Below are 15,063 nucleotides of genomic sequence, written 5' to 3'. Positions count from 1 at the left end.
TCTACTTTCAAGCTATGGATCTTAGTTTATCGTATGATTTTAAATTAGTTTAGGACACTGGCTTTTATCTTTTTCTTCTTTTTTCTCTTTTACCATGTCTATGTACTTTTTTTTTTTTAATGAAAATGGGTTCGACATGTAACAACTACATAATTTTTTTAATTTTTTTTTTTTTTTGAAAAGTCATCATAAATCAAATATAGTTGCAAATATTATACATAAATGTTCTAAGATTTTATTCAAAATTTACTTTAACTTGATATTAAAAAATGAGTGTTTTAATTAAAAATTATTTATTAATTCATTTATTTTTTATTAGATTAAATATTACAAAAAATAGATTTAAAATAATCTTTCAATTCAAAAATATTATAATAATTAATAAATAATTAAACTTAATAAAATAACACAAAACGAATATATAATATAAATTAAATCAAATACCATACATAATTGTTTATGCAAATACTAAAACAAGATTTTGAAGTATTATGTTAATAAAATTAATAACTGAAAATTTTTTTTAAGAGTATATATTAACTTATCATCACTTATTTTTATTTATTTATTGTATAAATTTCATAATAAATAAAATAAAGTTCAAACATTATAAACACTTATTTGATAGCCTAGCCTTTAAGATATGAGAGATTTTTTTTAGAGAAAGATTAATAGTATTTAAAATTTTATTACTTTGAGAGGATCTCCTCTTTTAAGAAATAATGTTGTATATATAGGGTTCTTTTTTGAACCTAAGTCGGTATCTAATTAGGAAACTGTGTATGTTCCTGATTATGATTTTATATTAAATATTCATATTAGCCCCTATAATTGTTGGAGACTTGTGTCTAAATTACCATTAAGTCTATGGTAAATGTGTATATTCCATGAGATGTCTCCTTAGTTTTAGACATTTATATTTAAATTATTATTCATTTTCTACCTATGTATTATTATTTAATTTATTTCAAAGCTCTCCTTTATTAATTGAAATTTAGAAATTAACTTTTTAAGGCATTTAGTTTTTTTTCGACTCACTTAGAATATGACGAGTTGAGTTTGTAGCACGGAGAAGGTGCTTAGCCTTTTTAAAGCACTTAACAATTTTTTGGCTCACTTAGAGTGTCGCGAATTGAGCCTATAACTCAGAGAAAATGCTTAATCTTTTTAAGGCACTTAACCTTTTTCGGCTCACATAGAATATCGCGAGTTGAGCCCGTAGTTCGAAGAAAGCGCTTAACCTTTTTAAGGGACTTAGCCTTGGAGACACTGAACACTTGGCTACTTTATAACAAATAATAAATAATAAATTTAAATTTAATTCTAATTTTTCTATTTGATACATTGCATTAAGCTACTAAATAATATAATGGCATGGTTCAAATAAATAAATAGACAAATATTAAAAAACATAAAGAAAGAAAACCTATCTCTTTTTCTTTTTCTTTTAAATACGTTCTCCTTCTTTATTTCAAATGTTTGAATTATTTGATTTTTTTTTTAAATATCAGACATTTAATATCTGACGCTTTGACTACCAAATAACATAGTTTTATAGTTAAAATAAACAAATAAATGATCAATATACTATTATCTTCATCATAAGAGGATTTAGATAATGGTCAAAAATAAATTATTAGAATAATCAATAACTCATGCCATATTATATATATCCACATTTACAAGGGTGGTAAAAATATAATCTCATTAATAAATTCTTGATATATTTAAGGCTTATGCAAGAGCATAGCACCAAGTTAAATTAAACAAGATGAATAAAAATTATACATATGAATGCCGAAGTGTATGCTTGGAATGGCTAGGCCCTCGCATGTGATTTTGAGTAAATAAAATGTAGTGATTATGCCAACAAATTTACTTTTTAAAGATTACCTGTAACAATGATTGACAAATTCAATTTATTACTCCAACAATTTAATTTATCTTCAAATTGATAATTAAAAAAAATTAATTTTGGCCCGTTCAGTCAATCAATGTTCTAGAGATAGCCTAATCCATCTCTCCCCATTTCAAGCAGCATCAAACACCTGGTGATTGATTATGCATTTGGACATTAGATAATAAGTTTCCAATGAAATCAATGCATATATACATCACCCCTGTCAAACTATATATATAGAGAGATCATGGTAAATTAAAAGCAGCTATTAAAAGCGACAAAGTTTTTGATCGATGACATATACAGAACCCCAGTGCCCCTTCAATTTGAAGGTCCTGGTGCTGATGCCAGTAACTCTCTGTGAAGAAGATCAGGATTACATGGGCGCAGGATAAAGAAATTGCATGAATACCTTGCCCAGGTGTCTATATTTAATATATTCTCTCAATTCTTTAATTGCTATTTTACATTACATGAATGTTAAAGCTAGAATGATAATTCAAGCCGATGAGATTTACATGGCGTAGACACCTAGTATTCCCAATCCCAAACAGCAGTAGTCGGTCCCCTATGCCCACACATAGCAAATTTGAGCTATGTACATGACAAATGGTTCACACAGCGAAATAAGAATGGCCAAATTCCATTGTTTGATTTTTTTTTTTTTTTTCCTATTTTCCTCTTTGCAAGTGAAAGAATTAGTATTTTCAAGACTTACTCCTTTGAACTTGTATAATGTTGTTGTATCTTGATAGATTTGGGAAAAGCCAACAGTAGTTGGTGTAAACGGAGAGAAACAAAAGAACTTAAAAGCACACTATGGCTTCTTCTTTCACAATTCATTTTAGGACCAATTTTTATACAAGTTGCTCTTAGAGCTGGGCAAAGTGGGCTTAAAGAAAAACTGAACTCAACCATCCGATTTTAGTTTATTTTCATTAAATTATACGTCGGTTTTGGATTTTTAGTATACATATAAATAATTATTTTTTTGAAAATTGAACCAAACCGACTGAATTGGTTGAATTCAAAATAAAGTTCAATTGCAGTTTGATTTAAGAAAAATGGCAATACAATTTTTTTTTTATTTTAATAGATTGGTTTAGTTCGAAACTGAAATGCCAGATTACACACCTCTAGTGTCTCTTTCTTTTTATTGTCTAGGAGATGAATTAGGCATCCCCCAATTCTGAAATTGCGTGCCTAGCCTTTATTTCAGTGTAGAGATAGAGATGAAGGAGTTAGGTGGATAAGTTCTCTATGGTTTTGTTTGCGCCCACAAGTCATTCCGACACTTCTTCAAGTATTGTAACTACTAGTTTGTGAGCTCGAGTTTGGGGAGGAGTGTTATGTTGAACATATGAAGAAGAAAAAGAAAGATGTCTTTGTTTTTTTATTGAAATTCTATTTCATGTAAACTGAAATTCTGATTATTTTCCAATAAATTTTGTTTGTCATACCATAGAAAACAAATGCTGCATATTTGCATGGAAGCAATTTACGTGTTTCGTATTCCAATAAATTTTTTAGGTGTCCTACGGGTTGTGGCTCGGCAACATAGATTGGGCATATGGAAATAGCTCTCGAGTTCCGTCCCTACTAAACGCGCCTGAATTCGGTTTCTATAGAGTTCAGAGACACAGGAGGTTTATGAAAAAAAAAAAATTGGTGTGTCATAGCACAGAAAACAAATAAAACATATTTGCATGAAAGCAATTTACGTATTTTCTACCAGACCAAACTAAACATTAACATTTCATTGAAACAATAAGTCATCCTTAGTTCGTGATAACACAACTTAAAATGGAAGACAATACAGCAGTTCAACAGGTGTTGTTCAAAGCATATAATAGTTAAGAATCTGAAATTTCTCTAATCAAAATGTTGGTCTGGATTAACTACGAGTGTATTAGATATCCTGTGGTTCTTCCAGCGAATCCAACTATACAAAACATCAAAGAAGCAATTCAGAATGAGCAGCACCTTAGATTTGAAGTACAGGACCAACAGCTATTCTACCATAGTAACTACCTGGAAAATAATAATGAAACAGTTGAACATTATGGAATTCAATCTAATTCTGTAATCATTGTTCTTCTTGTGCATAGTCTTGTAGTTAGTTAATAATTATATGTTTTAGATTACACGCAAATTTTCTCAGTTAGAATAATTCAATCTGATTTTTTCTGAAATATAACATGAGCTTCTTGGTTTATGCAGATTAGGCGTATCAATATTGAGTATAACTGGGGGATGTTTACTGTGTCGATTTGGGACCAAGAAATGGGTTTTTCAACTCAAACAAAAAAAAAAAAAAAAAAAAAAAAAAAAAAAAAAAAGGTGATTTATAAGCATCCTGATAGAATATTGCTTATTCATAATGGTGGCGAGTTGAAATACAACCGAAGATCTCAACTATTCCGATGGAGGATAATCTTGTTTGCGTTGTCTTGTTTGGAGTTAAAATTGAAGGACAAGCAGCCAGTTATGAAGTAACAGTCCATAATATGATGACAGTTGCACAAGTGAAGCAGAAACTCCATACAAATTTTGGTCTTGACCCTGAAAAACTGAAGCTATTCCGCGGTAGGACGGAGGCAACGAGAACTTGAGGATGATAAAACTTTGAGGTCTTATGGAATTCGTCGAGAAGGAACCCTAATCCGTGCACTTGGTGATCTATCTTAAGTAGATTTATGTTTGTTTTATCATATAATATTAGAAAAATAAAAGAGCTAGGGATATGTTCTATCTCTAGAGCCTGTGCTCTCTTCTCTTACCAAAAAAGAGCTAGGGATATGTTTTTTTTTTTTTTTTAAGGCTTTTAACTTAGTTTCTGAAATGATAATAATGAATATGTTACTACTTATGATATTACTGTTATTTGTAATTTGTGTCTTAAGTGAAAATAACAGTTCAGACAAGGGCAGCCTTCAAACTAGATGAAAAGGATTAGTTAGTTCTTTGACCTTATTCACGATTTGAATAAGCTTAGATAAAATTGGTTTCTGTTAAAATTGCCTTATAATTCTAAGATTCACACTACTAGTCCTTTGGTGGCTAAGAAACATGTTTCTCATGGCTTATACTAGTCTTTTGGTGGCTTCAATGTTTCACACTACTAGTCTTTTGGTGGCTAAGAAAATTCAATATTGGTTGGCAATGTTGGTGAGCTAACTTGGACTAGGATGGCACATCTTCAACAATGGAAGGAAGACTTGAAACACATGGTGATACACCTCTATATAAGGCAACCTTGCTTGGAGCACATTTAGAAGATCAAAACAAGTGAAATTCATCCAAGAGAGAAATCCTCCAAGAGCATTTCTCTAAAACTATCCACTCTCTTCATATACCACCTTTTTCATTTATACACACTCTTACCATATTCATTGAGTGTAGTGAGGTGTTATCTTGAGTGTATTTTTGTGTGGGTGTAAAATCACTTGTATCTCCATATTTTTCATAGTGCATTTACTTCTCTCTCGCCCCGTGGTTTTTTCCCTCTATATTGGAGGGTTTCCACGTAAATTTTGTGTATTTTCCATTTATTATTTTACTTCTCATTTTATCATCAATTACCAAAACTAAATATTTATCCATTACCACGCTAAATTCCGCAACAAACTGGTATCAGAGCGTTGTAATATTTGTTTGGTTTTCACAACATGGCTTCTGTCATGAAATTTGATGTTGAGAAGTTTGATGGAAAAATCAGTTTTGGCATTTGGCGAGTTCAGATGATGGCCGTTCTCATCCAACATCGGTTGAAAAAGGCCCTTGTAGGAAAGGCAAAAAAGCCGAACACCATGTCGGATGAAGATTGGGAAGAGTTGGATGAAAAAGCCTTGTCAGCAATCCAACTTTGTTTATCCAAAGAAGTTCTGCGAGAGGTTATCAAGGAGGATACAGCTGCAGGTTTATGGCTTAAGTTGGAGTCATTGTATATGACGAAGAGTCTTGCCAACATTATTCGTCTCAAGGAGCGCCTCTATACCATTAAGATGGTCGAAGGTACACCCATTCAAACTCACCTTGATGAGTTTAATTCCATCATATTTGATTTGGAAAATTTGGATGTTGAAATTAATGATGAAGATAAAGCTGTTTTGTTAGTTTGCTCACTCCCCCGATCTTACCGTAACTTTAAAGATATTATGTTATACGGTGGTAATGAGACCCTAACCTTTGATGATGTCAAACAAAATCTCTTGTCAAAAGAAAAATATGACTATGAGAATAATTCAAAGGATGAAGCTGAAGGGTTATTTGTTAGGGGGAGAACTATGGATCATGGTAGTAGCAGTAGAAGTAAATCCAGATCAAAGTCTAGAGGCCGAGATAATAAGAAATTTTGTCGCTATTGCAAGAAAAAGGGACATGCAATTTCAGAATGCTTTAAGTTGAAAAATAAGCAGCAAAAGGGCGAAAATAATAATCAGAAAAATTCAGAAAATTCAGCTGAAGCAAGTATTGCTCAAAAAGAGTCTGAAGGTGAAGTTTTGTCTGTTACTGATTTTGGAACTAGATCTAAAACGGAGTGGATTCTAGATTCTGCTTGTTCCTATCACATGTGTCCCCATAAAGATTGGTTTACCACTTATGAATCTGTTGATTGTGGTATTGTCTTAATGGGGAATAATGCTCAGTGTAAAGTTGTTGGAAAAGGAACAATTAGAATTAAAATGCATGATGGCATGATTAGAACTTTAACCGGTGTTAGACATGTTCCCGACTTGAAACGGAACCTTATCTCTCTTGGCACCCTGGAGTCCCTTGGGTGTAAATATGCAGCTGAAGGTGGAGTTCTAAAGGTCTCTAAAGGTGCCCTTATTTTAATGAAAGCTAACAGATCTGGAAGCTTGTACGTGTTGCAGGGATCTACTGTTACAAGTTTTGCAGCTGTATCATTATCTATGTCAGATTCAGACGTCACAAAATTATGGCATATGCGACTTGGCCATATGAGTGAAAAAGGAATGACCATCCTGAGCAAGAGAGGTCTTTTGTGCGGTCAGAATACCGGTAGGTTGGAGTTCTGTGAACATTGCATTCTTGGCAAGCAGAAAAGATTAACTTTCGGTACCGGAATTCATAGAACCAAAGGTACTCTTGACTATATTCATTCAGATCTTTGGGGACCCTCACGTGTTCCTTCAAAAGGAGGACATCGTTACATGCTGACCATCATTGATGATTTTTCTCGTAAAGTCTGGGCTTATTTTTTAAAGCACAAAGATGAAGTTTTTTCCACTTTTAAGAAGTGGAAGATTTTGATGGAAAACCAGACAGGGAAGAAGGTCAAGCGACTCAGGACAGATAATGGTCTAGAATTTTGTGGAGGTGATTTCAACGCATTCTGCGAAAATGAAGGCATTGTGAGACACCGTACAGTTGCCGGTACACCTCAACAAAATGGCGTTGCAGAACGAATGAACAGGACATTGATGGAGAGAGTTCGTTGCATGCTCTCTAATGCTGCCTTGCCTAAAGAATTTTGGGCCGAAGCTGCATCTACCACATGTTATTTGGTGAATCGTTCCCCACACACTTCACTTGACTTCAAGATTCCAGAGGAAGTTTGGTCAGGTAATCCTGTTGATTATTCAAATTTGAAAATTTTTGGATGTCCTGCATATGCACATGTCAATCAGGGAAAATTAGAGCCTAGAGCTCGAAAATGCATATTTATTGGTTATGCATCTGGTGTGAAAGGGTATCGCTTGTGGTGTCCTGAACTTAAGAAAGTAATTATTAGTAGAGACGTTACTTTCAATGAAAATGTGCTAATTCTCCCTGAAAAAGAAACTGTCAGTTCTTCTCCGTCTGACACAGGTGATTCAAAGAAAACTGACGAGAAGGTGGAGCTTGAGTTTGAAATACCAACTCCTAGTAAGGAGAATATTTCCTCATCTCCGATCACATCAGAGTTTCCTGATTCCATTGAACCAGATCGTCGTGAAGACTATTCTATTGCCAGAGATAGACCCAGGAGAGAAATCAAACGGCCTGAAAGATATAATGAAGGGAATTTAGTTGCTTATGCTCTTGCAGCTGCAGAGGATACAGTTGAAGGTGGAGAACCTCACACATACTCTGAAGTAATCTCATGTCCAAATTCTTCTGAGTGGCAAGTTGCGATGCAAGAAGAAATTGAATCTCTGCACAAGAATGATACTTGGCAGTTGGTGAAATTGCCAAAAGGCCAAAGAGTTGTAGGCTGTAAATGGGTCTATAAGAAGAAAGAAGGCGATCCCGGAGTTGAAGATGCAAGATATAAAGCACGTTTAGTTGCTAAAGGCTACACTCAAAAACATGGTGTAGACTTTCATGAAGTGTTTTCTCCTGTTGTTCGTCATACTTCTATACGTGTACTTCTTGCCTTTGTTGCCTTGCAGGATCTTGAATTAGAACAACTTGATGTCAAGACTGCTTTCTTGCATGGAGAGCTCGAGGAGCAAATTTATATGCAACAACCAGAAGGATTTGTTGTTCCTGGAAAAGAAGACTACGTTTGTCACTTGAAGAAGTCTCTTTATGGTCTAAAACAATCCCCGAGACAATGGTACAAAAGATTTGATTCCTTTATGGTTGAACATGGGTATTGTCGTAGTCAGTATGATAATTGTGTTTATCACAAGAAGTTTTCAGATGGATCTTTTGTCTACTTATTGTTATATGTTGATGACATGCTAATTGCTGCTCGTGATAAGTCACTAATCAAAGAATTGAAAGATCAGTTGAGCAGTGAATTTGAGATGAAAGATCTTGGTGCTGCAAAGAAAATTCTTGGTATGGAGATTCATAGAGACCGATCAGCTGGAAAATTGTATTTATCTCAAAGAAATTACATTGAGAAGGTTCTTGAGAAATTCAACATGAATAACTCAAAACCTGTGAGTACTCCTCTTGCAGCTCATTTTAAATTATCATTTGATTTCTGCCCTCAGTCTAATGAAGAGAAAGAGCAATTGTCACATGTGCCCTATTCTAGTGCAGTTGGTAGTCTTATGTATGCTATGGTATGCACTAGACCTGATCTTGCACAGGCAGTTAGTGTTGTGAGCAGGTATATGAGTAATCCAGGTAAAAAACATTGGCAAGCAGTTAAATGGATATTTCGCTACTTGAAAGGTTCTGTGGACACTGGATTGGTTTTTGATAGGAATAAGGTGACACCGAATATTATTGTTGGATATGTTGACTCTGATTATGCAGGTGATCTTGATAAGAGAAGTTCTTTGTCAGGTTATGTATTTACTTTATGCAATTCTGCCATTAGCTGGAAAGCTAGCCTCCAGTCCATTGTGGCACTGTCAACTACGGAGGCAGAATATATTGCAATCACGGAAGGAGTCAAAGAAGCAATCTGGTTAAGAGGTTTGGTTACTGATCTTGGTTTAACCCAAGATGTTGTTACTGTATTTTGTGATAGTCAAAGTGCTATTCATTTAACTAAAAATCAAATGTATCATGAAAGAACCAAGCACATTGATGTGAGGCAGTATTTTATACGGGATGTTGTGGCAGATGGGAAGATCATCGTGAAGAAAATTGCTACAACTCATAATCCTGCGGATATGCTCACGAAACCAGTTCCAAATCTCAAGTTCAAGCATTGCTTGGACTTGATCGGTGTTCACCAATTCTAAAGGCCCTTTGGGGCATGGCGAGAAAGGAATATGCACATCATTTTGTAAGGAGATCATCTTAGAATTTAAGTCAAGGTGGAGATTGTTAAAATTGCCTTATAATTCTAAGATTCACACTACTAGTCCTTTGGTGGCTAAGAAACATGTTTCTCATGGCTTATACTAGTCTTTTGGTGGCTTCAATGTTGGTTCACATTACTAGTTTTTTGGTGGCTTCAATGTTTCACACTACTAGTCTTTTGGTGGCTAAGAAAATTCAATATTGGTTGGCAATGTTGGTGAGCTAACTTGGACTAGGATGGCACATCTTCAACAATGGAAGGAAGACTTGAAATTTGTTCACATGGTGATACACCTCTATATAAGGCAACCTTGCTTGGAGCACATTTAGAAGATCAAAACAAGTGAAATTCATCCAAGAGAGAAATCCTCCAAGAGCATTTCTCTAAAACTATCCACTCTCTTCATATACCACCTTTTTCATTTATACACACTCTTACCATATTCATTGAGTGTAGTGAGGTGTTATCTTGAGTGTATTTTTGTGTGGGTGTAAAATCACTTGTATCTCCATATTTTTCATAGTGCATTTACTTCTCTCTCGCCCCGTGGTTTTTTCCCTCTATATTGGAGGGTTTCCACGTAAATTTTGTGTATTTTCCATTTATTATTTTACTTCTCATTTTATCATCAATTACCAAAACTAAATATTTATCCATTACCACGCTAAATTCCGCAACAGTTTCTTTCATTACTTTTCATAGGCAACTTGTAATTCATTTCCCTACGCCAACAGAGCTACCAATAGCTGTAAACTCAACCTTCTCTCTCAATGTGCAAATGATGCTAGCTTCAGGGAGATGTTTAAAATTCAACATAAGACATTCAAGAACATCTACAATTTGAGGCTACTCCTTACACCACAATATCTTCTTCAACCTAATTGAGGTTACCACAACAAGAAACCCCAGACCGTAGAATATGAGGTTACCAACATCGACCATTTTCTGTTTACGTGCAGCAAAATAAGACGCTTGATTTTCTAGTACGTGATAGAAAGAGGAGAAGAAGAAAGCACGAGTTGAAATGAGAGAGGTGAGGCATGGAGACAGAAAGGAGAGTTCGTTCAATTGAGTGAGTAGGTTAGAGAATGTCACTTATGTTTTCAAGCTTAAATGCAAAAATGGAGTGTTCTGTTAGCCAAAATTGGCATGCATGGTTGGCCACCAACCAAAGAAATTTGTTAGTCAAAATCGGCATGCATGGTTGGCGAACAATTTTCTTTGGTTGTTCGCCAACCATGCATACCGATTTTGACTAACAAATTTCTTTGGTTGGTGGCCAACCATGCATGCCATGCATGCCAATTTTGGCTAACAATAGTTGATGGGAAACTACGCAAAATTTCCTATAAAACCAAATTAGCGAGAATGCTAAATAAAAGCGGAATAATAATACACATAAATTTAATAACGGAGTTCGGCTAATTCTGCCTACATCTCCGGAGCTGCTGCAGATCTTTTACTAAAAGGAGAAAAATTATACAAAGTGTTTACAACACTTATAACCCACAACTCATAAATTCACCCAAGAAAATTACTCTCAATTTTCTCTCACCAAAGCTTTTCTCTTTGAACTTTAGCTAATGGATTTCTCTCTGAAAAATGAGTTGATAATAAAACACATATGGAAGTGCTCTATTTATAGATGCAACCATTGCCTTAATTTTCTTTGGTTGTTGGCCAACCATGCATACCGATTTTGACTAACAAATTTCTTTGGTTGGTGGCTAACCATGCATGCCACGTATGCCAATTTTGGATAACAATACTGTTTATTTTAATTATGATGGTTAATTAAGTTAATCCATGTCGTAGAATGAATCCAAAATTAATATATTTTATTGTTCAATTTAGTCTAAATTTGAATTTAGGGTGAATACAATGAAAATAAAAAAAAAAAGGTGCAATTAGGGTTTGTAGGGAATAAAAATCATTTTAGGATGAAAATGAAACAATTCGAAAAGATCAATTGAAAATATAGTTTAACCTTTTTAGAACAGTAGAAGAAATTATTCCTTTAGGGAGAATAGGCTTGAAATTGAAGATGAGGTTTCTAAAATGGAAATCTACTATGCATGAAAACATCTTCTCTGTCAAAACACAAAGCTGTGTGCTTTAACCTTCCTTCAGTTGTAAACAAACATGGAATGCTTGTGCACTGAATACCCTTTTTACCAGCAATTAACTGTAAAGGTACTCAAGATAATAAGGTTCAAAATGCTGTTTTTAAATGGGAAAATAATTATTTCTTCACTGGTTTACCATAATTATTTAAGTAGTTCTTCACATTTTATGTAATATATAATTCATCTCTCTTATTTAATTCCGCTTAATTAAAAGGTATTTCCGTCTAAATATAAGGTATTTTGCCATTAATTTAAAAATAAAGTGCTAAAACACCCTTCTCCTCGCTGATATGGATCACTTTTTAGCGCTTAGCTTAAAAAAATTAAAATTAAAAGGGAAAGTAGCTCCGTTCCATCACCGCCGACTTCACCACCCCGAGATAAATAACATCCCCACCCCCAGCATCTTCTCCACTGCCGACTTCACCATGACCGCCTTCAAATCGCACTCAAACTCGCCGCTGATACTTGGGCTACTTGCTATTACAACTCCTCTATCCAGGATCGTCGGAATATCGGATCGTGACGGACCTCACCGGGCTCGTAATCGCTGCATCACTGCTCTCCCATGCCACCATCAACACTGTCGCTGACTGAAGGGCGAACGACGAGGCATAGTAGCGGCTGGTGATGCGATGTCATTTGGTCCTTGTCTCTCTCAATCCTATCTTTTCGCTGCCAAACATTTATCCTGGACAAAAAGTCCATGAAGATGGTGAACAAGAACTTTCATTGCTATCAACTACTTACTAGTCCTTTCCCTTCAATTAGACAACAATTAAATAATACTTGAAAATCCAAGTTAAGAACGATGTGAAGCTTTCGGAGAAAAGAAAAACAAAACTTTTTTTTTTTTGAATTTTTTTTTTATTTCGATGTTATTTTCGCTGCCTTTGGAACGGAGCTACTTTCTTTTTCAATTTTAATTTTAATTTTAATTTTTTTAAGCTAAGTGCTAAAAAGTGGTCCACCGCAGCAGCAAGGGAGAAAGGGGTGTTTTAGTACTTTATTTTTAAAATAATGGTAAAATATTCTATATTCAGACGGAACGACTTTTTAATTAAACGGAGTTAAATATAAAAGATAAATTATATATTACATAAAATGTGAAGGACTATTTAGATAATTATGATAAATTTGAGGGACGAAATAATTATTTTCCCTTTTTAAATTGGAAATGTAATATATGTGATTATCAACAATTAAAATACAAATCAGAATGTTAAAATATCATCACTAATTAAAATAATAAATATAAAATATTAATGCGAGGACACGTGTCACCTTGCTATTGGAAGAAAGATTGGCACATTGCCATTGGCGGAGAGGATGGCAATTTAATAGCCATTGAAGTGTACTTGGCGACCAAGTTTTACTGCCTATAAATAGGCTTTGGCGTGAAGCTTTACAAACACACAGCAACAAAGCAGAAGCAATAGAGTGAAATCGCAAAGGTGTGTGCAGGTGTGGTGTAAGCATGTGAGAGTAATATTTTTGAGTTGTAAAAGTTTCAAGTTAGTACCTAATAATATAAGTATTTCTAAGTAAGTCCAATATTTAATTGGGATATTTGTTTTATTTTATTTTATTTATACTCCTCCCCCTTATTAAATCCTACATCAGAAAACCCGTTTCTCCTCTTCATTATCAGAATAAAACAGGGAATGCTGCCTCCAAACTAATCAGAAAAAAGAAAAAAAAATCAACTCTACCTTCTATTTTGGCCCTATAATACACCGACTAGCCAAATTGATATTAGAAGCAGTAAAAATTTGCAAATCACTGAACAATTGATTCCTCAACAAGAAGCAAAAGTAAAGAAAAAGTTCATTTTTCCATTATTGTTCACAACATGGACATTGCAAAGAAACGATCCAATTCCCATAAAACTTTCCTCCCATTTTACCAGAAAAAAAAAAAAAAAAAAAAAAAGATAGGAAATATATGTCAGGAGTACGAGGAGCACGATGATTTTAAGATGGTGGATGTATTTCTTGATCCTCATTAGCAAGTATAAACCAAAGTGTAGCAGAGGCTGTTATGGCGGAGAAGAGAGAAAATGGAGTCGCGACCTTCTCTTTCGAGTTGAATTGTGTATTGGTACAATGTATCCTTCACAAGTCGATAAAAGAATAAAGAGGAAGATGACGGTGTTATGTAGGGATTTGAAGATTAGGTGTTTCTGCTAATACTAATACTAAAGCCGGAGCTTTGGTAAATCAATATATATCAAATGTAGTAGTACAATCTCCATTCAATCTTAAAATAGGAATGAAATAAAATAGAAATTTCAATACTTAAATCAAATCCAACTTTAATTCCTACTTATTTATCATGCAGTTTTCCCATTGATACACATGAACTGACATGAATACACCAGTGACTTCCACTTTGATTCAAGTCTCTTCTGAATTTCATGAGAGCTTCCTTGATCTTCACGACACTGCGTCATGCTTCTGCAGTTATTTTCACGAGAAATTGCCTCCCAGTATCTGTCTTCTATGTACCAAATTCACCAATTTGGTAAGTAAAAGGGAAGACTATCTATGTTCTATAACTCATAATTTTTTTTTTTTTTTTCTACGACCTCTTAATGAATAAAAAATATTAAAATTCAATTTCTTCAGTTTCTGAATATTAAGAAACAAATCCTTAATTTAGAAATAAAAAGCTACCAGTTTCCTTGAATGTGTTAGATTTCTTTATATTAAGAAAATATTTTTAAAAATCCATTCAGAAAAATAAATATTCATTTTAATTTTTTTTTTTTTTTTTTTTTTTGGTTCATTCAAACTATTATCTTGGTTGCAAAATTTGTAGGGTAAACATGAAAGAATAATTTCTAACTGCAGCCATAACATTCTTAGGTAAACCCCACATAAGCATTGATGAATACGAAAAGACATATGGGATGGTCGCCACTCTAAATTCTTTTTTTTATTATTGTTATTTCGTTTCATAACATTTTGAAATTTTGTTTTTTAAATTTAGTCTCCACGATTTTTTATTTTTCTTGTTTTACCCTTAATGTTGAAGTTTGAGTTTGTTATTATGCACAAGTAGAAAGTGACGTACTTAGGATAAAAGCGAATAGGTATTTTAGGGTATCCTTCCTGTTTCGAACGCAACACCATCAACTAATTTCAGAAACTTAATTCTGGTATTAGCTAGCTCAAATAAGAAAAAACATATTTCTTCCTGACTTGTAAAATAAAAATTTAATATTCTTGTCATATTAGAAATTCTCAAGAGAAAATGCTGCCAAGGTTTGTACCTTTTAGACCATGTTTGGTAACAATTTTTAAGTAACTTTTAACGTTTTG

The 15,063-nt window shown here is 33.8% G+C and overlaps 1 long non-coding RNA gene across 1 annotated transcript; it reads left to right on the top strand.

Moving 5' to 3' along the window:
* Positions 1 to 3,743: 3,743 nt before the first annotated feature.
* On the top strand, positions 3,744 to 4,772 carry LOC119370726 (uncharacterized). The gene is made up of 2 exons (XR_005178298.2): positions 3,744 to 3,982; positions 4,121 to 4,772. It is a non-coding gene; the product is annotated as an uncharacterized LOC119370726 (long non-coding RNA).
* The last annotated feature ends 10,291 nt before the right edge of the window (positions 4,773 to 15,063 follow it).

The sequence above is a fragment of the Jatropha curcas genome, chromosome 5 (genome assembly GCF_041381405.1).
Source record: "Jatropha curcas cultivar XTBG-Jc1 chromosome 5, XTBG_Jcur_1.0, whole genome shotgun sequence".
Taxonomy (NCBI): domain Eukaryota; kingdom Viridiplantae; phylum Streptophyta; class Magnoliopsida; order Malpighiales; family Euphorbiaceae; genus Jatropha; species Jatropha curcas.
This window is presented reverse-complemented; position numbering and strand designations above follow the sequence as displayed.